Source organism: Rhodnius prolixus, unplaced genomic scaffold (genome assembly GCF_049639745.1).
Source record: "Rhodnius prolixus isolate KJV_2025 unplaced genomic scaffold, Rpr scaffold_8, whole genome shotgun sequence".
Taxonomy (NCBI): domain Eukaryota; kingdom Metazoa; phylum Arthropoda; class Insecta; order Hemiptera; family Reduviidae; genus Rhodnius; species Rhodnius prolixus.
The window spans coordinates 36445980-36471479 of NW_027411593.1; the positions used below are offsets into that span (position 1 = coordinate 36445980).

General features: G+C 35.5%; 1 protein-coding gene across 4 annotated transcripts in view; it reads left to right on the top strand.

Annotated features, from left to right (window-relative positions):
• The window catches only part of SKIP (Shal K[+] channel interacting protein), a 352744-nt gene that overhangs the window by 25679 nt on the left and 301565 nt on the right, over nucleotides 1-25500 (top strand). The gene's annotated exons all lie outside the window — the stretch shown is intronic.

Consider the following 25500-nt stretch of genomic DNA (forward strand, 5'->3'; position numbering starts at 1 on the left):
GAAGTAAAAACCATTGGAAAATGTGGAATTTGTTCCCTAATTTCCACTGGAAGGCTGTTATTTATGTATTTGACTCCTTAACAAAAACTTACAGTTTAAAAAGTTAAGTATAGGGATTGATAAATGAAATAAAGTACCTATCTAATTATGAAGATATAGTATACATTTTATCATAATTATAACAAAAAAATATTATGAATGAACTGGCCAGCTTAAGGGTCTGTGACATCTAATAAATTCTAATAAATATTAATGAATTGTTAATGCAGTAAAATGACTTAAATGTTTTCAGTGAAGTAGAAATGAAATGATGGGTACTTGCTGATTTGTAAACCATAATCAATCCTTATGTTCAACTTTTTAAACAGTAAGTTTTTGTTAAGGAGATTTTTGTACCTTTAGGATAGATTTTCCTTGTCTATTATGCAAAGTTGCAAATCGGCTTTACAGAATTTCTTAAAATTTGGAATAAGCAATACTTTCATAATAACCTGATACGCTGTTAAGTCGGAACCATAACTACCACTGGAGAATCCCCAAAGAATCTATAAACTATTTTCTTGAGAAAACGTTTCGATTAAAATTGGAAGGTATTTGTACTTAAAATGCAAAATTAAACTGCGATTTCAATTTTTCTCCCTAAAAAGCAAAGAGACAAAGATTTCGAATCGAATGACAATTCATTGACGTAAATAGGTACACGCGTTGAATTTGATAAATTCTTCCACTTAGTAGGTGTATGAGCATGATAGCACTTTAGAGTCACGTAGGGAAGCTTTAACCACTAACTTTTATCAAAATGGGACTAAGCGTTACAGAAATATTGGTAATAATAGGTTTAAAAAAGGTTTAACTTGCTTGTGGCAAACTCCCCTCCTTATGACGCACAGCGTCGAGATTTCTTGCCATACTTCTCATTAACAGGTGTAAGAGCGGAACGTCGCTTTAATGGTACGTAGAGGAGCCCTAACCGTTTCAACCTGCTAAATTTTATCAAAATCGAGCCAAGATTTACAAAGTTATTAAGTAATAATAACTTTGGAGGGGGCCTTACATACATGGGGCTAACTCCTCCCCCATTTGATATACAGCGTCGTGACCCCCATAAGGCACATCTGCATAATATTCCGAATCGAATGACACCTCATTCATGAAAATCGGTCCACGCGTTTAGGCACCTCGCAGTTTACAAAAAAGGTAACATCAGCAACAACAATTTTTAAAAATGCCGTTTTTGCTCATTTTCAGCAATTTTTTTCTCAAAATCTATTAGATCTATGTTATTACGATAAATTACTGTTACAAAGGAGGATTTGCCCTATATTATAAAGAAAATTTAGGAATTTTATTTTTTATAACAAAAGAGAAAAAAATTGTCAAAGTTGGGTGTTTTTCAACGTTACGCTTTTTCGTGCATTTTTTGACGATTAACCCTTATACAACTGTCCTACCGGACAGTTTTAATTAGATCTAGTATTAATTACAAAGGCCTGTAGTTACAACTACTCTATTTGAATAATTTTTGTGGAGATGTTATATTCTGTCATTTAAAAGTCCGGTCAATTAAGATGTTAAGATAATATCAAACATATGGCGAAATAAAAGAATCAGAAATGAATTTGAACTTTATATTTCAATTAAAATAAAACAGATCTTAATCTCCTTTCCGAATGAATGTCCTGTGAGAACTTGGAGGAAGTTGGCCACATCATATGGAGGCTCGCTGAGTTCCAGACACAGAGGAATGTGGGTTCTATCCATTCCTGTAATTCATCGCTGTTGCTACCGGTTAGAGTTCTTATTTTATCCTCTTTATAAATACATTTAAGTCTACTTTAGTAGAACGAGTTTTGTACTTCTTTTTGTCCTTAAAACAAAAAAAATTGTTCATCTTCTGTTTTGGATTATGATTGTCTGAGATATCTTCGTTTGTCTTTTGAACTATCCACAAATAAGCAAACTGCATTTGACATTTATTATGAAAAAATGAAATTATTTCTTATCTTGTTACTAATACGGGACATTTGAGTGAAATTGGAACAGGAAGAGAGGAAAGCACAGAAAAATTGGAAACCTCGTGGGATTCGAATCCTACCGATAAAAATAAATAAAGAATCTTAAATATGAATGAAAGTTTTCATTTTCACTCAACTTTTTGGTGGTATAGGGTCTAGAAGAGTTTCTAGTAAAACTAGAACACAAATTATTTATTTATTTTTTAAAAATCTTTTATTGGAATTTACAACTGCAACAAGCAAATGTGGTACATGATAAAAATAAATTTCAGGATATACGAGTGGAAAAGGCACCCAGTAGTGTCACTCCATTAATTAACGTAGACAATGTTAGTCTGCTCTTATGATCAGTGTAGATCGCGAGGCCATCTTCTCTTTAATCTTCTTAGAGGATCACCTGGTATTGCAAAAGAAGATAGTTGTTCGATTAGATGGATAGGATGAGCTGCTGTAGAGGAATGAAATTTGAAGAAACGAGTTTTAGCAAGATCTGTAATGAAAGGAATTTTGAGGTCATTATGGATGCTGAGGTTAGATACATACGAGGGTCGTTTGAAAAGTCCGTGCAAAGTCAGAGAGATAGCACCACTGGCGCGTATCGAGGTTATGTTTAGTTAGTAGCATCTCTTGGAAGAACGCCCACCAAGTTTCAGCCAGATCGGTCTATTTCTTTGTGTTTGGCATTCGTTTGAATCGAGGAAGTCGAGTGATTTTCAAAAAATGGACGAAAAAGAATTTCGTGTGTTGATTAAACACTACTTTATGAAAGGCAAAACGCCTCAGGAGACTAAAGAAAAGCTTGATAAACATTATGGTGACTCTGCACCTTCGATTAGAACAGTTTATAAGTGGTTTCAAAATTTTCGGAGTGGCCATATGGGCACAAGTGACGCTGAACGTTCTGGACGCCCTGTTGAGGTTATTACTCCAGAAATCATTGATAAAATCCATGATATGGTGATGGATGACAGAAGAGTGAAGGTGCGTGAGATTGCTAGTGCTGTGGGCATCTCGAATGAACGGGTACATAATATTTTGCATCAACATTTGGACATGACAAAGCTATCCGCAAGATGGGTGCCGCGATTGCTCACGCTTGACCAAAAACGAAATCGTGTGAAGTGTTGCAAGGACGGTTTGCAGCTGTTCCAGAAGAATCCGCAGGACTTTAAGCGTCGTTTCGCCACTGTAGATGAAACATGGATACATCACTACACCCCTGAGACCAAAGAACAATCTAAACAATGGGTTACCAAGGGGGAATCTGCGCCAAAAAAGGCGAAGACCGTTCCTTCGGCCGGAAAGATTATGGCGACTGTCTTTTGGGATTCGCAAGTAATAATCCTCATCGACTATCTGGAAAAGGGTAAAACTATTACAGCTGCATATTATTCATCGTTATTGGACCGTTTGAAAACCGAGCTGTAAGAAAAACGCCCACGATTGGCCCACAAAAAAGTCCTTTTCCATCACGACAACGCACCAGCTCGCACCTCAGCAGTTGTGGTCGCAAAATTAATGGAAATAGGGTTCCAACTCGTTTCACATCCCCCCTATTCTCCAGACTTGGCTCCCTCGGACTACTATTTGTTCCCCAATATGAAGAAATGGCTGGCGGGAAAAAGATTTTATTCAAACGAGGAGGTGATTGCAGAAACGAATGGCTATTTTTCAGACTTGGACAAATCCTATTATTCGGAAGGGATCAACAAACTAGAGCAGCGTTGGACGAAGTGTATAAGCCTAAAAGGAGACTATGTTGAAAAATAAAAAAGGTTTACCCCAAAAAATTAAGTAGTTTTTATTTTTGTACGGACTTTTCAAACGACCCTCGTAGAACGGAGCGTTAAGTAGTTTTCGTAGTATTTTCTGTCTGTAATGTCTGGACGCGTAGAGAGTTGGAACGTTTAGTCGATCCCCATACTTCGATGGCCGTATGACCAAATAGATCGCAATAACAGCAGGTGTAATAGTATTTAGTTTTGTAGGTTAAGATTCGATCTTGTGTCAAGTAGTCTGGCGAGAAGTTTTGTAGCGTTGATAGCGTAGCCTACCAATTATTAATAAACAAAAAATGAAAATAAAGCATGCAAATTCTGCACTTTGTATTGCAGTTTTGAAACCTTAAATTGCATCCTTTTTTTAGATGCTTTAGAGAGGGAATCGATATATGTAATCAGATGAATTGGGTGGTTTTTATTTACTACACATTCATTCTTCTAGTAATTCAGATAGTACTTATCAGAAACAGTGGCAAGAAGTTAGTCGTATATATATATATTTTATAAAAGAAGCACTTAGATGTATGTGAATATATTGATTGGGCGGATATAAGGTTCGTGAAGCCCAGCAGTAAATGTAAAGTATATGTATATAAAGGAATATTATTGGCGCTAGGGAAATGGCGAATATCGGCTATAAAACCTTTACACATATTGGTTATTTCTCTTCGATCTACACATGGCTAGTGGAGAAGCTACAAGACTCCAGAAGAATGTCCTAAAAAAAACCAAGCCATCCACTTCAATTGCAAAACTTTCATTTCGGGATATCCACATTTCATATTAACCTGCAGAACTTGGGTTTTCTTATTTCATATTTCCGCCATCTAGGAACGATATCAAACCCAAACAATATTGTTGGTTTTTTAATGTTTCCGGTTCGAGATAGGTGTATTTCCTTTAAAATTATAGATAAATCCTTTTTTCTTCTGGATTGGAGAACAGTTTCGAGTCCCTAAAGCCAATAGTTTCAATCTTTTTAGAGGAAATTAAATGAAGGAGGAAATAATCGAGTTGCAAGTTGCATTATTATTAGGCAAGATAGTCGGACCTATTGCTTTTAATGCATTTAAATAACGAAAGAAAAGATTAATGTGTAAAAGTTGGATGTTTCTCTCAAAATTTCTTGGAATATGCATTTAGCCGAACAAACAGCAATGTTATTCTCATTTCCTGCTATTAAGTTTTCGAGTTGATATTTCGAGTCAATATTTTATGATGACTTTTGTACAAAAGTACCTAGTTCCACTACAATCATTCATTTTTTTTATTATTATCTTTAATTACAGAATATTTCTTTTTGGCAAAAGTCATTGATCAAATTTTTAATTGTCCACGAAATGAAGGATTCCTTTTTTGATTTGTAGACAGCATACAGCATCTTAGGCAATTTTAATTACATAGTACAGAATTGTTAAGAAACATGATTTATTGTCTTCTATTTTATGACGCTTCTACTAAATACAAATCTATTTAAATAAATTGATTGATTTTATTTAGAATTGGATTGATTGATTCAAGGTTTAAATCATGCCAGTAAAAAGGTGATTTACTTAGTAATTTAAATGTTATGTTTTTGCCATTATCGTTATTAGGGACAGTCAGGGATAATGAAAGCACTGAGAAAATTGGGATGCCAGTAATAAAATTAACATTTTGAAATTGGAGAATTTTCAGAAAATCGACTGAGTAAAATTAAGGCAACGATTTTATTACTATTTTATTTTATTGATTCTTTTGCAAATAATAATAATAATATTTATTTACAAAACTTTACACAAAGTACACAAATTTGAAATGAAATAGAGGTTTCAAGCTTAGCGCCTATATACACACCCATCAAATTATATTTAGTACAGTTTAAAGGAACATATTTACATATTAAGGAAAAAATTTTAAAAAAAACCTCAGCTTGATATACAGGTGGGTGTTACAAAAAAAGCTTTAAGCGTTTATATTTATATTTTTTATAACTGAGAGAGTTTATATTGTAATTAACAATGGCTACTATGTGTGGGTACGGACTATTGTAACAAGTGGAGACGAATTTTTCTAAGAGACAGTAAACAGTAGTGGAGATGCTAGGAACGTCAATTACTGCGTGCATGTAGTCTATGGGCGTCCATCTGGGAAATGAACCAATCAATCTCAGGCATTTATTTTGCACTCTCTGTATTTTATTATGATTTGTTATGCAAGTTTGAAACCAGACTGGGGCTGCATACAGGAGTACAGGTCGAATATAGAGGTAGTATATTAATTTTTTATTTTGGAAGTCCAAGGATGAGTGTCTATTAAGCAAGGAGAACAGACTGCACATAACGCCTAGCGCCTTATTACATACATTATTCACATGCTTTGTGTACGTCAGTTTTGAGTCTAAAGTTAATCCTAAGTATTTAACTTCTTTTTGCCATGGTAGAGAGACTCCATTTACTGTAACAGTTTGGTTGATTGTGGGTCTTCTTCGAGAGAATAGCATCAGCTCCGTTTTAGTGTGGTTAGGTTTGATTCTCCACTTTTTAAAGTACTTGAAACTTTTAGCAAGAGCTATTGACAAATGATTGGCTATAGTGTCAATTCTGAAGGAGGATATGAAAAAGGAAGTGTCATCGGCAAACAACGCACTACTGGCTTTAAGTTTAATTTTGGTTAAATCGTTAATAAAAATGTTAAAGAGAGTTGGTCCAAGGACCGAACCTTGCGGCACACCGGCTAAAATTGGCCTGAGGTTAGAAGTAGCATCATCAACTGCTACGCAAAATTTCCTGCTAGTCAAATAGCTTTTGACAAAGTAAATTAAGTATTTAGGGAAGCCATTCTGGATCATTTTATAGATTAGACCATCATGCCAAACACAATCGAAAGCCTTCTCAACATCGATCAATGCCATTCCTGTGTGCTTGTTCACATTAAATCCGTCCGCAATGATGTCCGTGACTCTTGCTAGCTGTGCAGTAGTGGAGTGAAAACATCTAAATCCGTATTGCACTTGAGATAGTAAATTATTACTTTCAATAAATGCATTTAGTCTCTTTAGTACAACACGTTCAACGACTTTACTAAGGCAGGGTAATAAAGAGATTGGTCGATAACTACTGGGTAGAGAGTGATCTTTTCCAGGCTTGGGGAGGACAATCACTTTTGCAGTTTTCCTAATTTCTGGAAAATATCCAAACATTAAAATATAGTTAATTATCTTAGTCAAGTGAATTAAACACTTGCGAGATATATTTTTAATCATTCGTGATTGAATACCATCTACACCAGGAGCCTTGTTATCTTTTAATTTGGAAATAATATTTCTGATTTCTTTCGGAGAAGTTAATTTGCAGGTGTCGTGTTTTACAGTTGGAATAAAAAACTCTTTGTTCGTAGATATTACACTACGGGTGAACGAAGGAACGCCTCTTTTGCAAATGTATTTCCCTCAGAGGTTTTATATTTGAAAAATTATTGGTATAATCTATTCTGTTATAAGCGGGCCTGCTCTTGTAATGTTTACTTTCGTGACTTGGTGACGTAACTAGATCATGTTCAAACATGCACCTACTTTCTTCCCACACTTATTGCACGTTCATTATTATTATTTTTTGGTAAAAATGTCTTGCATTTTTTTTTGCTCTAAAAATAGTTTTTTTTCTATTTTGAATTTTTAATTAAATTTAAGAGGGTTATTTTTTTTAAAAGTAATATTTGAAATATAAAAATGGTTAATGAACTGTTCCCTAGAGGGCAGACTAATATTTGCCTAATCATCTACAGGGCACGCGTAAATGGATTGAATTATTTAAATATTTCTAATAACGTCATTATCCAAAATTTATTGTCCTCAGAGGGTTTACACATTACTTTAATTTTGGTAGTCTCTAATTTTCCGAGAAATCATGTTTTTATAGACTATAATGCTATTAATACCGTATAGTTTTGTTTTTGTATTTGCTGTAAACAGTGAACTCTCTCCAATGAGATCTTGTATCTTTATATGGAACAATAAATTATTATTATTATTATTATTATTATTATTATTATTATAATGCTATTAATAATTAATATTACCTGTAGGCATTTAATTTAAATTAATTATGGCAGAAATAATATTAACAATGATTATTACGAGCAGATTTTGTTTAAGAGTTACACTGCTTTGTTTCTCTCGATTCACGAGTACACAAGAAGGTCTGCAAATAACAGCTATTATATAATTATGTTCTTATATGACTCCAAAGGTTATCTTATAAAACGAGTATTTGGCTTAATTTAGAGTAAACATTTTGATAAAGGGATAAGTACTTTTCATGCCTTCCTTATCCCATTCCTGTGTTATTCACGGAGTTATCTTTTATCTCGTGGATTTACAGGTTGGGGAAAAAGGAAAAACTCTTTGTGTTTTTCGGTTGTAAATGGAGAAAAGGAAAATTTGTAATGAGCTTTTTATTTTCTCTTTCTGTAAACAAGAGAAAAAATAATAATAATTTCTATTTAAATTATTGTAAACAACTGAGGAAAAGATGTACATACGAATTTTTTGGAATAGTTCAGATTTTTTCCTTTTCCTTTTTTAATTTCAGATTATTTTCTTTGTCCACTTCTAAGCCTCACTTCCTTTGCGTTGAATAATAATTCCTTTTTCCAAGTGCTTCGCAAGACATTTCTAATTTCCTTGATTATTATGAATTAATAAATTTCCGTTTCCTGTTCTACTTAAACAGTTATTATAAGTGAGTCATTCTTCCTTTAAAAGAGGAGAATATTAAACAAACGTCTCTTTGTTAACGAAATGTTTGTTTATTGTGATTGTTTGGGCTACTAAATTGTTTTTTAGTAAATTATAATGATCTGTTGTTTTCCGTTTCACTCTTTTTGTTCGTCCCATAATAAATGCAGCGTTTAGTATAAAATAGTGGTTTAAAAGAATAGTTCTTTGAGAGTGGTCTTAACCTGCCTGGACGAATAATGGAACGGCCTTACATTTATAATTATTTATTCTTAGTCTTCTAAATGTCCCGCCAGTTGCATTTCAATGTCTTTTCATTATGTCGCGTAGTCCCTAATTTTCTGTAAACTTTATTTCTTATTTTGCCACTTCGTGAAAAATAAACAAAAAGTTAAGAATACTCCTTTGTGTAGATCTTTCAGTAACTTAGAAGGGGACGAAGTTAGCGAACCATGGTATCAGGAGGTAGGGGAACTAAGCACCACTGATGCGCTTAGTATGGAACCTCATTCTTGCTGTTAATATTTTTTAATTCTCTAACAAACAAAAACAGCCAACACGCAGAATTCGGACTAGGGATCTCCTACTTACACGAAAATTCACGTTACGTAAACATCCGCCCCCCAAATGGCTGAATTAATCCAAACTTAAACAAAAAATGGCGAGCTAAAAAAATACCTAGCACAAATTTTTTTATGTAACAATGTAAGTGGAGGCTCATTAAATTGCATTTAGAGGGTTTTTGTAGAATGTATTTTACAGCTGTTAGAGAATACTATATAATATAATGTTAATGTATTAACAGCGGAGGAGGTATATAATCAGCTGTCCATAATATATCCTACTGATAAGAGATTCTGATTGGCATTTATGTGTCTGTCAGTCAATGAGTTACTGTAGGAGTTTCCGTCTGCAACGTTACATAGCTCTCTGTCTGTCTGTCTGCAGTTCCACTTTAAGCTGATATATGCACATGCACTTTGAAACATATAGTTTACTAATTCATTAACTACCAATAATTGATTTATTTATGTATATATACATAAACAGGAATTAATATATAATAATTCTACATATGTTCAAACATTATGTGTGTATATATATAAGATAAGGGGTGTTGATAAGTTGATAAGTCTAACTCATTACCATCTGTTTTCGTCAATTGTGACAAATTTGACTGTCAAATGAGCGCACAGTTTGCTGCTCAGGAAGGTGGTGCTAATGTCAACGAAGAGAGCTGGAGGTTTCATCAAGGTTCATGGTTTACCAATTTCATATGTTAATATTTACTAGACTTCTTAGATATTCAGAAAAATACTTAACAATTTTTGAATAATTTTACCAGAAATAAATTTACTATATTTTCAATAATCTTGCATATAAGAAATAATAAACAATTTTCCCCGTTAATATGGTATTTGGTTTTATATTCTCCCTTGATGCTAACGAGAATGGTTCTATAATGGACCACGAGATCTGTAAATTAAGTAATGAGACTGATTTTTAAAATTTTTTTTATTCAAAAAGTATTACAATTCTATATTGTCACCTTCAAAATAACTTCCTTCTGAAGCCATACAGCGCTGGAGACGTTTCTTCCACTTCTCATAGCAGTGCTCGAACTCCGATACTGGAATAGCCTTCAGCTGGTCGGTTACAGCCGTTTGAATGCTGAAAAGGTGCCTTGACTTTTTGGATTCAATTGAAAATGACCCCCATATTCTGGAACGTGTCATTACTGGTTACGAGTCTTGGGTGTTTGAGTACGACCCAGAAACCAAGCGCCAGAGCATGGAGTGGCACACCTCTCCAAGGCCCAAAAAAGCAAGGATGGCGAAGTCAAATATCAAATGCATGCTGATTTGTGTTTTCGATATCCACGAAATCGTCCACAAAGAGTTTCTATCTCAAGGTCAAACGGTCAATTAACACTTTTACCGAGAGGTTCTTGAAAAACTTGGAAAAAGGGTCATTCGTATGAGACCAAACATCAAGAACAAGTGGGTGTTGCATCATGATAATGCTCCTTGTCACACAGCAATTTCAATAAACGAGTTTTTGGCCAGTAAAAACATTCCTGTGTCTTCTCAGCCTCCTTATTCGCCTGACTGGAGTCCTTGTGACTTTTTTTTCCCCGAAGATGAAAAATCACCTCAAGGGAACTCATTTTGGGACAGTCGAAAACATTCAAACGGCTGTAACCGACCAGCTGAAGGCCATTCCAGTATCGGAGTTCGAGCACTGCTATGAGGAGTGGAAGAAACGTCTCCAGCGCTGTATGGCTTCAGAAGGAAGTTATTTTGAAGGTGACAATATGGAGTTGTTATTCATTTTGAATACAAAAATTTAAAAAAATCAGTTTCATTACTTAATTTACAGACCTCCTATATACTTGCTTACCCTATTTTGATCTAAATCTCAACTTTGCGACAAGAATATGTTTTCAATTATTTATATTAAGGAAGATTGTTAGTTGTCCTCTGTGAGGAATTCAATCTTTGAATATTACATTTAATATTTTCAATTTTTTCATTCCTGTGTTATGAATTTTCATATTTTACTTAGCGCCTTAGATGCCCTGTATCATTGGAAGTTGGCATCAGCCAATCATTTAATAATTAACATTGCCGAAGCTCTTTTAAATCTGAAAAATCAAGGAAAGAATATTAAGTTTGGTTGGTGCAAAGCTCACTGTGGTATTAGTAATAATGAAACAGTAGATTTACTTGCTAAGGAGGCCAGTAGCTCTGGAGAGTACTTAGCGATCCCTCTCCCACCATCAGATTTAAAGGGCTGGGTTAAAAGAAAAATCATTGAAAAATGGCAGTGTAAATTTGAAAAATCGGATAAGGGCTTATTTTATAAAACAATGGTACCACAGGTTAACCATAAAGTATGGTTTAAAGATGGGTATTTTGGTAAAACAATGGTTACGATAATAAATAGAATGAGAGCAAACCATGGTATTTGTCGGTCGTATTTGTTTAGAATAGGGAAATTGGCCTCTCCTCTTTGTAGGAGATGTAATGAGACAGAAGATTTTGAACACGTGGTGATGGTCTGCCCTAGATATAATAAAGAAAGAGAAAAGTTTTTTAACGAAATCTCGAGATATTGCACTGTTCCCCTATATTTTAAGGAGATAATATTCTCAAATAATATCTATGTATATTCGTCTTTGATAGAATTTATTAAACAATACAATATTTAACACACAGTTAGTTGTTGATTGGTTAATAGTGTAAGCACTGATACCAAAAAAAAAAAAAAAAAAAAAAAAAAATATTTTACTTCACCATCTTCGAACAAGAGGAAGCTGAATAAACCCGAGCTTAACCTTAGGTCACGCCTAAAATGTTACTCACCAATTTCCGCAGTTAATGCCTCTCCAATTTAAACAAATATCAGTTTAGTTTCTGTGTTAAATCACTTTTCATAACTAAAACAAATTTTTGGATACCATTATCCACTATTATAAAATAAAAATACATCCCAATAATAATGATAAGCAAAAACACGTCAAAATATTTTATTTTTACGACTGACAATCTTCGATAAACTATATTTATTTATTTTATTGTTACATTTTGACATTGATGTGCTCCATTTTTATATTTATTGATAGCAGAATGGATGGCGACCTCAATTTCTTTGAGACGACGGGAGCTATATACCTTACTTGTCACAAGACAACAATGAAATGGCAGATTTTTTTTTGTTTTTCTAGGAGAAATGTCCCCCTTTTGTGTTCTTGATGGTAGATAACTGATCCAATGAATTCTGTCTTATGTTTATTATGATGTATAGATTAAGTTGTGGCGTATTATTTCATTTCACGAATATCTAAGATGATTATAACTACTACATATGTAGATTGTGACTTAGCATTCATTTTGGCCAATTTGTTAATTATTTATTTATCATTTACTATTGATGAAGGAGATTTTGCTGTTTTGAAATCGTCTAATTTCTTTAAAAACTCTTGGCATTTTGATGTAATCTTGATACTTATTTTACTAATAAATTTTGATACGAATTTTAATGTATAAATCAAGAAAATGTACCCCTTAAAGTAGTGGTTTCCAACCTTTTTATCGCTCCGTACCTCTAAAGAAATTTCATCAAACCTCACACCTCCTAAAATTTATATTTTGCTCCAGGATAAATATAACAAAAATCCAACACATTGAGTATATAACAAAACTTACTCATAAAACGAAAACAAATGAGATGTTTTCTAACAAGCTCAATGAATATCTTTAATGAATCATGAGAAATAAAAATATGAAAAATATCTTGAATAATAATAATATCCTATTATATACCTGGACTTCACTCCAGCACTCCAGGTTAGGAACCTCCTGCTCTAAAGTATCGATATAGATACTTACATTAGATTTACTCTTCAATGTTCTCCAAAAAGACCTTTCCGTTTACCTGAAAAATTAAATAAATTAAGAACAGAGAGATTTCGCAGCGTTTTTTTGGAAAATCGTCTAAAAAAAAAGTGCAATTGGCCTTGAAAATCAAAAAATATTTAGATACATCAATCAGAAGGGCAATTTTAAGCGATTCCCTCTCAAATTAGTGAACTAAAGCCAGTTTTTAAAAGACGCCAAGGGTAGAAGCACTCCAACCATTCAATGAAGTCTATATCCCATTCGCAGAGGTAATCTAAGTTTGATTGCAGGCTTATTATATTGTGTAAAAGAGTTTTTATTTTGAATTTCATCTTTTTGGAGCATTTTTTGCGGGAGGCAGCGGAAGTGACTATAAGGAGGATGCTGGATGGACTTGTTTTCCCTTAAAATTTCCATTTGCAGCTTGCCTCAAAGTATTTAGAAAATCAATGCTTGCATTAAATGCGTCAATAAGAAGGAAAATGGGTTTAGGAAAAAGCGGAAGTGTCGGGTATTATTTCATTTTCTTCGGTTTTCTTTCTTATCCTTTGTAAGGAAGCACTTAGGGAGAACTGAATAGAGAGTAAACTGGACAGAACATTGCCAGAAGGGAGTCATGTGGTTTACGGATGGCTCCAAGATGGCCTGCGGGACCGGAGCTGGAGTGTATGGGGCTAAGCCTAAGGTACTCATTGAGAGTGCTCTTGGGAGATATGCCACCGTCTTTAAGGCCAAGGTTTTTGCCATTAAAACTTGGGCTGGGGAAAATCTGCGAATGAATCTTAGAAATAGGGAGATTTGCATTTTTTTCGGACAGTCAAGCGGCACTGAAGGCCCCTTACTTCCTTCAGAACTACCTCTTTCCTGGTCTGGGAATGTAAAAAGGCCCTAGAACAACTGGCTCGGCACAATAAAGTTCAGCTGGAATGGGTGCCGGGTCATTTGGAGCTAGTACTCCTTTTATTGGTCCGGAACCTTCCTGGGGATCACCAAGGGTGTAGTTCGTGTGGCTGCCAGTGATTGGGTCTGGAGAGAACATGAAAAGAACTGGGTGATGTGTCCTGGATTCAAAAACAGCAAGGTTATTATGCTCTGGCTGTGTAAACGAAGAGCCAAAGTGACCCTGTGTTTTGGGTAGAAATCAGATTACTCTGATTACAGGCCTATATTCACGGGGCATGATAGGTTCAGGAAGCAGTTCTGTACAAGGTGGGGCTTATTAGCTCGGAACCGTTGCGGAGATTGTGTCAGGAAGAGGAGGAGACGGCCTAGTTCGTGAGGCTTTCAGAGATTGGATCTGGAGAGAACGTGAAAAGTACTGGGTGATGCTTCCTGGGGTCAAACACGGCAAGAGGGTTATGCCCTTGTTGTGCAAACAAAGAACCAAAGTGACTCTAGGTTTGGGCAGGAATCAGATCACTCTGATTACAGGCCTTCTCACCTGCACAAGATAGGGCTTATTAGCTCGGAACCGTTGTGCAGATTGTGGTCAGGAAGAGGAAGAAACGGCCTTTCACCTGTTATTCGATTGCGTTGCAATCGAGAGACTGCGCTACGATATCTTTGATACCTTGAGACCAAAGGAGATTATAGCGCCGAAGGAACTGGTAAGGAAAGCCCTCAACCCTCTTAGAAGGGGAGGATTTAATCTACTATCAATCTAATCTAAGGAAGTACTACAGTATTTTATGGAAACATTTTTTCAGATCACTTTTGAGCGCGATGTATCGATCATTTTTTAAAAATAAATTTTCTCTTCCCAATTTTTAGAAAAAAAAATTACGTTAATTTGAAGTAGAACAAAAAAAAAAATTTAAATAAATCACCACCGTCTCTTATTCACTGTTACTATTTCATTTTTTATGACGAAAAATAGAAATCCATTTGCTACATCATTTCGATGACTCGACAACGTCCATAGAGGATGTACCTAGATATAACAGGATACACCAGCCATCAATTATGTGATCATTGTGTTGCCAAACGCTGGCCATTTGTTACCCCGCCTCACTTCCGTCCATGTCAATCATCATTTACTTCTCGCTTATATTACACATTAGATGAGCATAGAACCAATAATCAATTTCACTGCTATCCTTTTTCACATGTAGAGGGGGTATTTTTAATTAACAAAGAATTTTCTATTAACAAAAAAATTGTTGATTCTTTGAACTATTCTTAAGTTTAAAAGAACAAATAAGAAGACAATGAATTGTTGAAGCTCAGGTGTACAATTGGTGACTCCCAACAGCTGCTGATCAAAGGCGACCAGATGTTACGACCTTCAGATATATTCTTGCAACTGTGACAAATATTTCAACCGGAAACAATTTTGATTTCAAAAAAGAGATTAAGCTACTTTGATTTTTGTGTTTTTTATAAGTTAGCACTGCTTAGAATTCTGCTAAGTATTGCAATGTATTTAAATTTATAATTAATATAATTTTAATTGAAAAATCTTGTTCTACACCGCTTACTGGCCTATTTCTAATTTATTTATTCATAGACAAACTATTCTAAATATATAACGTAATGAGGCGACTCCTTTCTAAATACAAACTATATTTTCTTTATCAATTTCCCACTTTCAAAGTGTTTGTTCAACTAGAAACTGTTTCACTTTTGACCTTATTAAAACAGAGTTTTTGGTTGAATAATTTCTGTTTTCTAATTAGCAATTACAAAGTCAGAGTAAAATTAGTCTGCCTTTATCAAGATGTTTGTTTCTCTGATCATGAGGGGGTTGGTTGTTCGTATCACCAATTATAGGTGATAGGTTCATTATTTTGGATATCTTTTTAGCAGAAATTTTCACTTCTGTAATGTCTGTACGATGCAACTATCTCTTAGTATCTCTCTTTTTTTCCCCCTTTCCTTCTAGGAGATTGCCCGATTAAGACTTCATTTTTGAAAGTCTGTCCTCGTCCATGCGGAAGATGTGTACGCATCACATCATTGTTTCTTTCCGTTTACCATTTCTGTTAAACTGTTACCTGGGGGCTGTATTTATTTGTTTTTCTTTACAACTTTTCCAGTAACCTCTTAGGCTGGAAACATAGTGGAGTGGCGAGCAAAGCGGCGATGATAGCTGCTTCAGATCAAAGAGAGCGACGAACAGCGAGCAAAGAGTCGCATGCACATAGTGACGAGTTTAGTTGCGTTTCCCCTTTTGACGAAACAAGATGGAGGAACTATTTCTATATGAAAATTCTTCCTTGAAAATTTGGTATTTGCAGCAGCTTAGTAGCAGGAGCTGCAGTGTACATGATATAAATAAGTCTAGAAATGAACTTGGTGAATTCCATCACTTGTACCTACAACTTCGGGAGCATCCTGGCAAGATTCATTCGTATTTTAGAATATCTATTTCAACATTTGATTATATACTAGCCCAGTGTAACTCCATTAATCCTAGCAGTTACTTTAAGGTTAGAAAAGAATAAATAAAAACAAAATAGAAATATATGCAGATAAAAAGAAATTAGTCAATTAAAAAAAAACAATAATTTTATTAAATCACTACTCCATGATTTGTCGTAAATTACTGTCGTTCATCTGAAAAACTGGAGTAGTAGGACGCTACAGAAGAAGGATTGGAGAATTCGTTCTGATCAGAAGTAGTAGAACGTGAAAATGTAATTTAATTTTGCCTAGTATTTAGATGAAAGTTAGCATTAAGGGATTGAGAACCAAATTAAATTTAGCAAAAATTACCTGAATTCCCCATTAACTACTAATTATTAATTAATTTTAATTATTAATTATTAATTGTTAAAAACTATTGTAGTGGTCGCACAGAGGTTTCTTTAAACAAACTAAACCAATAAATGTATCAATATCCGTAACCTATGAGCAATAACCTTTAAAAATTGAGCGCGATGAGAGCGAAGAAATCAAACATGTCATAACGCTTTGCTCTACTCTCTATGGGTACGTTCACAACGGAGCTGTGAGCATAGATGATAGCGGAGATGATAGCAGTGATGCATCAGCGCTTATAGAATAACCTAGTACATTCTTATGTGAGCGTGCACAACGAAGCTGCGACTAGTGACTCATACTCGCTGCTATAAACGAGCATAGATGATAGAATTGAATTTTTCATTTTTCTGCTAGCTGAACTCCAGTATCGGAGCTTCAAAATGGACGTCGAAAAATTATTTAGTGCTCTCTTTACTCATTATTTTTGGTTATTATTTTATTATTTACTTTTAAACAATATTTTGTTTTTTAAATCGTGCTTACATTTATTTTCATGTGTATTTATTTGTTGCTTTTTTCTCAATAAAACCATTACTTACCTAAAGGTAATCACTAGTTTTTCTTCTATGGTTATAGGATTTCCATGACAATTTTTCCAAAGTTTTCTTAATTTTGACCTTATTTTTTCTAAAATATAGTCGAATGTGGGTGGACCCATCCTCACATATTCAAAAAAACGATTCGGATAATTTCTAAGTTCCTTATATAAATAGTGAAATTCGCCCAAAGTACTTCGTTTTTTATTTATGGGATGTACATTTTCTAAAGCGTTTTTTCTTTAAAATATACCTTTTTGTTGCTGCTGAACATTAAAACTCTTCTTCACTACTCGGACATGTTGCATGTATCACAGCTCCGTTGTGCACACTAATCAGCGATTATATTTTACTCTATCAGCTCTCATCTCTGCTATCATCTATACTCACAGTTCCGTTGTAAACGTACCCTATAGATAGCGTTGCTCTAGCTTCGCTTTGCTCGCCACTATGCGCGGTCCCATATGTTAACTTGTGTTTGATTTCGCCGCTTTGCTCGCCGCTCCACTATGTTTCCAGCCTTATTCCTTTGCATTACTTTGTCTCCCAGATTGACATAGTACTCTGGCTGCCCTCCACCAATGAGAGGCGTATTTTATGCTTTATTTGGGATATTTATATCCAAGATTCCAGATTACTGAGTGTAACATCAGTCTCCTTAAATTAAAGTCCATTATCGGTAACGGATACAATAAACATGCGTGCTACGATTCAGAAAATCTGTAATAACAACTTTTTCCCCTAATGCAATTGTTCTCAAACTCGGATTTCCTTTGAAAAACTCGAATGTCAAAGATATGGCCGACACAAATCACGTTTTTAAACAATCGCTATATCTAATTTCCGTCACCAGTACTGAATGAGGAAGTATAATATAATGTTTTATTGTACATTATGATTTTTAGGAGAAAAATTATTCGTTTTTATTTTAAACTTTTCTTTAAAGTGGACATTAATACCACTGGGAAAATTAGATTATAAAAGAAGGAAAAACTATTTTCTCTTCTGCTAAATGTTATGAAGGAGTGCTGCATAACTCTTCCCCCGCCTTAACTCATTTAAAATTTTTGTAATTATCTTCTACATTAATTAACTGAACTTTTATTAGATTTTTTGTTTTAATTTTAATTTCTAAACAAGAAAAGAAAGAAAATGGGTAATTTACTTCAAGCTATTGTGCAAAAAAGAAAATTAATGCGTTTGTAAAAGAGTATGGTTTTTTTTATTCTGTAAAGCGTTAAATTTGTTTTTCCTTCATACTTAATGTTCGGATTGTCTGTTTGTAAATTTGTCCGTAAGTATCTCGTAGAACATTACTTTTATGGATTTCCTCTTACTCTAGTTTAGTAATTATAATCGTGTCAAATTTTCGAATAGTGTTTTCCCAAAAAGTGCGCGTTTTGAGATGAACTTCTTTACTAAATTGCCATATCATCATATCGAACGGTTTTAAAAACTGGACAATATTTATGAATACTGAATTAAACCTAAATTCCGGCTTAAAAAAAAAAATATCCGTTCACGTGAAGTACAATTGTTCAGAACACGGCTTACTCGTGTTTTCTATAAATTACGAGGAAATAGCCAAAAAGTAGCATTATTATTGTTAGGTGTCTGACTTTGGATAGAAAAGATTAATTTTTGAAGTCTACTATCTTTGTATTCAATTAAAGGTTTTTCTTGTAAAAAAAATTGGAAAATGCGAAAGAAAAGTTAAAATTTGTTGCACCAGATTTATTATTAAAAGAAAAGCCTTTTATTCAGGTTTCTTTATGTCCACCTGTTGATTAGAGGCCGTGGACGGAGGCGACAAGCAAATATACTTTACTATTAATTCTTTTAATTAAAACAAATTTATTTCTTCAATAGTTTCGAAGGTCTCGCCTCTTCTAACATCTATCGTGGCGCCTAAAGATGTATTATTATTGTAAAATCGGAAAGCTAAAATGGACAAAAAATTGAGTTTCGGCGAACGGAACAGGTGGGTGATTGAAGAAGCAGCGTAAGAGAAGGAAAAAGTGGCCAACGTAAGCGATCCTAGGTCTGGGGTGGAGATCAAAAGGGTACAGGAAAGCAAAACACATTTTACTATTACTATTAAGCATTAAGGTCATGAGCGCCAAGGAAGGCGAGTTCTTGGATCGAGTGGAACGTCAGGTGAGGTCAACTGCTTCATCTAATCCAATTTCTTAGTGAATATGGATCCATGCATTTACCTGATTATCCAGGAAAGACCGCCGACGTAGAACAACTTTTTTATTTTATTTTTGAGTAAAAGAAGAACGCGCCTGCATGAACTTTTGGAAAAAGAGATAGAAGAGTTGTCTCCAGGACTTCATCACAGAAAAGATAATCAGTAACACCTGGAGCCGCCTTAAGTGCATGTTACATGGATCATGGTGCTCCGGGCGATTCGGATTAGTGATCCAGTGTGAGAGAGAAGATAGCCCCTAGGGTGCCATAAGAACACGCGGTCTGAAGTAATTGTGACAGGCCAATGAGGCGCTGTTCTGGGTAGTTCTACATGCAGATGCTTGCATCTGCGGGTAAAGCATTTCACTTCCTAAGAAAAATAAATAAATAAATAATATACTCTATAAAAATTAAAGTAACGCCTATGTCTTCAGGTGTGCGAACGTCCAACTGTCAAACATATGTCGTAGATGGGTGGGCAGATGGCCCTCAGAGTTTATTATAATTATCATTAAGTAGAATCTAAGGCCAAAATCGTTAATTGAACCCAGCTTCCACGCGTAACATTTTTTAGCATGGTATTCAAGCTTCTAACTGCAATTGGTTTCCTTGGCGTTCAGATTTTATTCATAATTTATTGTATAATGTATAATATTGTTCTGTAATGATAAAGATGTATTGTAGTTAAGTTTGACGGGACCTTTGGCCCACGGCACCGCTGCCAAATTTGGCTTATTGTGCTTTCCCCATTTGGATCTGGTAAACGAAACCTCCTCTAATAAGAAGGTTGAGGACTTCTCCTATTAGTTCTTTTACCGCTACTATCTCCTTTGGTCACAAAGAGCCAAAGGTTTCATAGCGCAACCACTCCATTGCAACGCAGTCGAACAACAAGTGAGAGGCCGTTTTCTCCTCTTCCTGACACAATCTCCGCAACGGTTCCGAGCTAATAAGCCCCACCTTGTACAGAACTGCTTCCTGAAACTATCATGCCCCGTGAATATAGGCCTGTAATCAGAGTAATCTGATTTCTACCCAAAACACAGAGTCACTTTGGCTCTTCGTTTACACAGCCAAAGCATAATAACCTTGCTGTTTTTGAATCCAGGACACATCACCCAGTTCTTTTCATGTTCTCTCCAGATCCAATCACTGAGAACCACACGAACTACACCCTTGGTGATCCCCAGGAAGGTTCCGGACCAATAAAAGGAGTACTAGCTCCATTCCTGGCCAACTGATCAGCTATTTCATCCCCCTTAATCTCCAAATGACCCGGCACCAATTCCAGCTGAACTTTATTGTGCCGAGCCAGTTGTTCTAGGGCCTTTTTACATTCCCAAACCAGGGAAGAGGTAGTTCTAAAGGAAGTCAGGGCCATCAGTGCAGTTTGGCTGTCCGAAAAGATGCAAGTTTTCCTATTTCTAAGATCCATTCGCAGGTTTTCTTCAGCACAAGTTTTAATTGCAATTTATTATAGTTAATATTAATGTAGATCTGATAAAGCTGAAAGCTACACCTTCAAATAGTGCTTGCGTCCAGTCTTTTGCCTTTCTGTGCCCGTGTCGCCGTGTAGTGTGAGGTGGAAGTAGCTTAGTTTCATTTTGATAACATACTGACTCCCTTACAAACGTATCTCTCTCTACTGAGACTCCATTCAACTTTAATTATAAATGTTTTTCTCCAGTTGCTTACTTGTGCAGAATAGTAAGAGAAGTGGGTGGACAGAAAAAGGCTCCTGGCTCGTCCGAAGTGTATAGCTGCCCTAAAAAGGGATAGCCAAGCTCCGAAAAACCTTTTGCTACATACAACACGTCTAACCCTATCTTTCCCGGCCTGTTCTTCCTGATATCCTTTTGTTTTCCACCTTCCCCTCACTGTCTACATACTGCAGCTTTCTGATTTTTCTTTTTCTCTACTACATTCAGTACAACTGGTATTTATTTCTCTCTTCTGCTCTCCTCACACACACTAGGGTTCTGCTGCATGAAGGATGGTTTTGGGTTTTTTTTCTGGAACGCCCTACCCTCCAGCGTACTTTCTCTTTGCTGGCCCATCGTTGGACATATATATGTATATAGTTCGCTTATCTGTTAGCTTCACTTTGCTGCTAACCGCTCCTCCAATCTAACAGGTCATCCTTCAGCCGGTGAATGCCTGGCTATGCGCCCGCTCTTGTAATGTTAACCAGGTGACGCTATTCTTATAGAACTTGTCTAGTTCTCCTCTCCGGTACATCCGAGATAAGCACTTTCCTTTTTTTCTTTTTTTTTTACCTATTTTATATTTCGTATGTTGTAAGAAAAAAAGGCAACTAACTTTTGATTTTTATTATTCTGTTTTTAGTACTTTCTTTGGCCATAAAGGTAAAAAGCACCGCAAACGTGTCCAAATTTAGAATTTTTACCAGAAATATAATCAAAAAGTTGTTTTTACGAGGGTCGTTTGAAAAGTCCGTGCAAAAATAAAAACTACTTAATTTTTTGGGGTAAACCTTTTTTATTTTTCAACATAGTCTCCTTTTAGGCTTATACACTTCGTCCAACGCTGCTCTAGTTTGTTGATCCCTTCCGAATAATAGGATTTGTCTGAAAAATAGTCATTCGTTTCTGCAATCACCTCCTCGTTTGAATAAAATCTTTTTCCCGCCAGCCATTTCTTCATATTGGGGAACAAATAGTAGTCCGAGGGAGCCAAGTCTGGAGAATAGGGGGGATGTGAAACGAGTTGGAACCCTATTTCCATTAATTTTGCGACCACAACTGCTGAGGTGTGAGCTGGTGCGTTGTCGTGATGGAAAAGGACGTTTTTCTTGCAGCTCGGTTTTCAAACGGTCCAATAACGATGAATAATATGCACCTGTAATAGTTTTACCCTTTTCCAGATAGTCGATGAGGATTATTCCTTGCGAATCCCAAAAGACAGTCGCCATAATCTTTCCGGCCGAAGGAACGGTCTTCGCCTTTTTTGGCGCAGATTCCCCCTTGGTAACCCATTGTTTAGATTGTTCTTTGGTCTCAGGAGTGTAGTGATGTATCCATGTTTCATCCACAGTGACGAAACGACGCTTAAAGTCCTGCGGATTCTTCTGGAACAGCTGCAAACCGTCCTTGCAACACTTCACACGATTTCGTTTTTGGTCAAGCGTGAGCAATCGCGGCACCCATCTTGCGGATAGCTTTGTCATGTCCAAATGTTGATGCAAAATATTATGTACCCGTTCATTCGAGATGCCCACAGCACTAGCAATCTCACGCACCTTCACTCTTCTGTCATCCATCACCATATCATGGATTTTATCAATGATTTCTGGAGTAGTAACCTCAACAGGGCGTCCAGAACGTTCAGCGTCACTTGTGCCCATATGGCCACTCCGAAAATTTTGTAACCACTTATAAACTGTTCTAATCGAAGGTGCAGAGTCACCATAATGTTTATCAAGCTTCTCTTTAGTCTCCTGAGGCGTTTTGACTTTCATAAAGTAGTGTTTAATCAACACACGAAATTCTTTTTCGTCCATTTTTTGAAAATCACTCGACTTCCTCGATTCAAACGAATGCCAAACACAAAGAAATAGACCGATCTGGCTGAAACTTGGTGTGTGTTCTTCCAAGAGATGCTACTAACTAAACATAACCTCGATACGCGCCAGTAGTGCTATCTCTCTGATTTTGCACGGACTTTTCAAACGACCCTCGTACAAATAAGTGTTATGTGTTTGTGAGAATTTTGAGCACAGCATAACTCAAAAATGCAGGAATTTGGTATATGTATAGTTTAGGTGCCATGATCAAACCTCACAATTTCGGTCTAAAATCTAGATAACCGGAAGTGCCTCTTCAATTAATAGATTTCAGGGTTTTTTTTTGAGGGGGGAGATTTCCCAAAAATGGCTCTAAGGATTTTCTTTAAACTTGGTATTCTTATGCCTCACACTTAGCTGTGCTCAGGAAAATTCTAATTAGGTTATTCTTGGCAAAAGGGGTGATTATGTTAGACTCACTCTATAGGGCTATAATTAATGGAATGTTTGCTTATTAAATAGGATTAAGTATGTACCAAAAAATGTGTAATATAATGGTGCCTTTAAAGTTATCAAATATAACATTGAAGTTATCTACTTTTTAGTAGTTTCAAGAACATTTAATTACGTAAACTGTGGTTAGTAAGAGCCGTATTTTAAGACCTTAGGCGCACAGAAAGCGGTCTGTCGCGGCGGGCAACGATCTCCGACCGAGGCGGTCAGGCGGTCTAGTTTTATTAAACAATGTTGCATCATCTCTGTCAATCAGAACGCGGTCTACCGCCGTAGGCTAGTCTTTGTCGCGACGACAAGCGATCTTGTAGAGTACAAAATTACAGATTTCAACGTGACCGCCTTGCCACCTAGTAAGTACGAAATAAAGATTCCAATGTTAAGAAACTTTATTACTCATTTTTTATTTCATTCTCGCGACATACGTAGTATACTAGAAGAACCCATCTTCATGTGACTCCAGTTCGATACATAAGCGGTGGTATTCCAATAATTGTTCTCTATTCTTATTGATGTCATGCACCAAACTTCGTCTTTTCTTCTTTTTGCTTTGTAAAGCTAATAGCAGAAGGAGTTGTTGCTCTTCGTCCGAGCTCATACTCAATATATAAAAATTAAAATAAAGAACAAGAAAACGCACAACTACTTCTCAAGAAGAAAGCTACCAAACTGGACCTCTCTAACAAAGATATCGCGTCCTGTGTGACGTTCCCTATATCGCTGACCGCCGCGACATACCGCTGGATCGTTGCCCGCCACGTCAGACCGCTTTCTTTGTGCCCAAGGCCTTAATGTTCGCACCAGAATTTTATTAATTCATGTTAACCTAATTTGTTGTTGGTGTTACTCAGATTATTACAATTATTTAATCACTTCTTTTTCTAATTAAGCCGAGTTATTTTTGGAAGGAGAAAGTCAATGATCCTTTTTTACTCGTTTGTGCTTTAATCAGAAATTAAGCAGTGCTATTTATTGCATTTTTGGGTTTAATAATCTTTACCATGAATCCCACAATATCTCTGTCAGGATTTAGTTATATCAAGTTAATTGATTGGTGAAATATTTTGTTTGCTTTTTTTGTCTAACCAATCCTTATGCTACCTCTCTTAGATTGAAAATTATTAATAATATAAAAACAAAGAGGTGGTTTCAGTCAAACATTCCAATCTTCAAGCACATTTAATCACTCTAACGTGCTATTTCTGTGTAATTTACAAACTGGAGTGTAGAGGAGTATATTTTTTTTGTTTTTAGCAGACTTTGGGTAGAGGAATGTACTGGGAATATCCAAGACATCTCATGGAGGGAGACGATTCTTGAAAATCTTAGGAATTTTTACTGAATTGTTGGGAGTTCCTTGATGTTACTACTAGAGAGGTCCCAGGCTCCAGGCAGAGTCGGATTAGAATGGGAACAAATTATTCAGAATGATGTTACAGATTCCCGCTACCAGTTATATTTTTTATTTTTAATTTATTTGTAAAGTTACACCAGCGCTAGACACGCTATAAGTAACAATGACAATAGCTGACATCGAACTAACTAATTGAGGGGAGAAGTTACCCAGCGATAACACTCCCTAAAACCAGTTATATGAGCAATTTTATTTGTAACTGTATTGGAATAATGGTAAAATTATAAATTTCTGACTTTTTTGATTTGAATAAATTATATTTACATCGCTTAAATTAAAAATTGTGACTCACACTTAAAAATAAATAAAGTTTCAAAAATGTTAGAAAGGAGACGCGTATTTATAATTTATGGTGGTTACAGGAAATTATTGAGTCACACTAAATATCCGGGTAATGTTTTGGTTGCCGCCAGAGAGAATTGAACTCTTCGTAAAGTGAGTATTTAGTGGCTCCCCCTCTCGTAGTATATCGGCGCTGATTGATGAACAGCAGTTATCTCGTTGGGTTTTCTACTACAAATATATATATATATATATATATATATATATATATATATATATATATATAAAACAGGCACACACTCAGAGAGAGAGAGTGAGAGGGGTCAACCACCACCGGTATGCTCCTGTCAATGAGAGCCATTAC